This window comes from Arachis ipaensis, chromosome B9 (genome assembly GCF_059453495.1).
Source record: "Arachis ipaensis isolate K30076 ecotype BB chromosome B9, ASM5945349v1, whole genome shotgun sequence".
NCBI classification, from domain to species: domain Eukaryota; kingdom Viridiplantae; phylum Streptophyta; class Magnoliopsida; order Fabales; family Fabaceae; genus Arachis; species Arachis ipaensis.
Genome location: NC_142444.1, coordinates 115,591,106 through 115,593,158, shown reverse-complemented (window position 1 = coordinate 115,593,158; position 2,053 = coordinate 115,591,106). Strand labels below are relative to the sequence as shown.

General features: G+C 40.6%; 1 non-coding gene across 1 annotated transcript; it reads left to right on the top strand.

Moving 5' to 3' along the window:
- Positions 1-1,228: 1,228 nt before the first annotated feature.
- Positions 1,229-1,336, top strand: LOC148546011 (small nucleolar RNA R71). The gene has a single exon (XR_015901572.1). It is a non-coding gene; the product is annotated as a small nucleolar RNA R71 (small nucleolar RNA).
- The last annotated feature ends 717 nt before the right edge of the window (positions 1,337-2,053 follow it).

The following is a 2,053-nucleotide window of genomic DNA, read 5'->3' as shown; positions in this document are numbered from 1 at the left end:
GATTCTGGCAGCTTGCACCTCAAGGATTTCTAGTTTCTCCATTATAGAGAGTGGCATTAAGTTTATTCCTGACCCCAGGTCACACAGAGCCTTCTCAAAGGTCATGGTGCCTATGTTACAAGGTATTAAGAATTTACCAGGATCCTGTTTCTTTTGAGGTAGATTTTGCTGAACCAAGGCATTTAGTTCTTTGATGAGCAATGGAGGTTCATCCTCCCAAGTCTTATTGCCAAATAATTTGGCATTCAGCTTCATGATTCCTCCTAAATATTGAGCAACTTGCTCTTCAGCAATGTCTTCATCTTCTTCAGAAGATGAATAGTCATCAGAGCTCATGAATGGTAAAAGGAGGTTCAATGGAATCTCTATGGTCTCTAGATGAGCCTCAGATTCCTTTGGTTCCTCAAAGGGAAACTCCTTATTGGTCATTGAGCATCCCAGGAGGTTTTCCTCACTAGGATTCACGTCCTCCTCCTCCTCTCTGGGTTCAGCCACACCATGTTTGGATTCTCTTTTGTATTGCTTGGGAGAGTACTAGGAGGGGTTTCAGTGACCCATTTACTCAGCTGGCCCACTTGTGCCTCCAAATTTCTAATGAAGGACCTTGTTTCATTCATAAAACTTAAAGTGGCCTTAGATAGATCAGAGACTATATTTGCTAAGCTAGATGGATTCTGCTCAGAATTCTCTGTCTGTTGCTGAGTGGATGATGGAAAAGGCTTGCTATTGCTAAACCTGTTTCTTCCACCATTATTAAAGCCTTGTTGAGGCTTTTGTTGATCCTTCCATGAGAAATTTAGATGATTTCTCCATGAGGGATTATAGGTGTTTCCATAGGGTTCACCCATGTAATTCACCTCTGCTATTGCAGGGTTCTCAGGATCATAAGCTTCTTCTTCAGAAGATGCCTCTTGAGTACTGTTGGATGCAGCTTGCATTCCATTCAGACTCTTAGAAATCATATTGACTTGCTGAGTCAATATTTTGTTCTGAGCCAATATGGCATTCAGAGCATCAATTTCAAGAACTCCCTTTGAGGCGTCCCATTACTTACAGGATTCCTCTCATAAGTGTACATAAACTGGTTATTTGCAACCATGTCAATGATTTCCTGAGCTTCTGCTGGCATTTTCTTTAGGTGAATGGATCCGCCTGCAGAATGGTCCAGTGACATCTTTGATAGCTCAGACAGACCATCATAGATTATATCTAGGATGGTCCATTCCAAAAGCATGTCAGAAGGACACTTTTTGGTCAGTTGCTTATATCTCTCCCAGGCTTCATAGAGGGATTCACCTTCTTTTTGTCTGAAGGTTTGAACATCCACTCTAAGCTTACTAAGCTTTTGAGGAGGAAAGAACTTGGCTAAGAAAGCCGTGACCAGCTTATCCCAAGAGTTCAGGCTATCCTTAGGGTGAGAGTCCAACCATATTCTAGCTCTGTCTCTTACAGCAAACAGGAAAAGCATAAGCCTGTAGACCTCAGGATGAACCCCATTGGTCTTAACAGTATCACAGATCTGGAAGAATTCAGTTAAAAACTGAAAAGGATCTTCTGATGGAAGTCCATGAAACTTGCAATTCTGTTGCATCAGAGAAACTAATTGAGGCTTTAGCTCAAAATTGTTTGTTCCAATGGCAGGGATTGAGATGCTTCTTCCATGTAAATTGGAATTCGGTGCAGTAAAGTCACTGATAAACCCATATTTCATGAGTTTGTTTGTGCTTAATTAGAGTGATTTATTCAACTCTTCACCTACTTATTCACATTAATTGCGTAGTTTTACTTTCCCTTCCTTATTATGTCATATAATGAAAAACATGTTTTCTAAGCTTTAAAAATTAATTATTTTAATTACCTTTATTTCCATTCGATGCCGTGATAAGTGTGTTAAGTAGTTTCAGATTTTCCAAAGGCAGAATGACTTAAAGGATGAAAAAGGAAACATACTAGAATGGAAGGAGGAAGCAAAACGGAGCTTTAAAGAAACTGGTGTCCACGCGATCGCAAGAATGACGCGATCGCGTGCCAAGCACGAATCAGTAGCGACGCG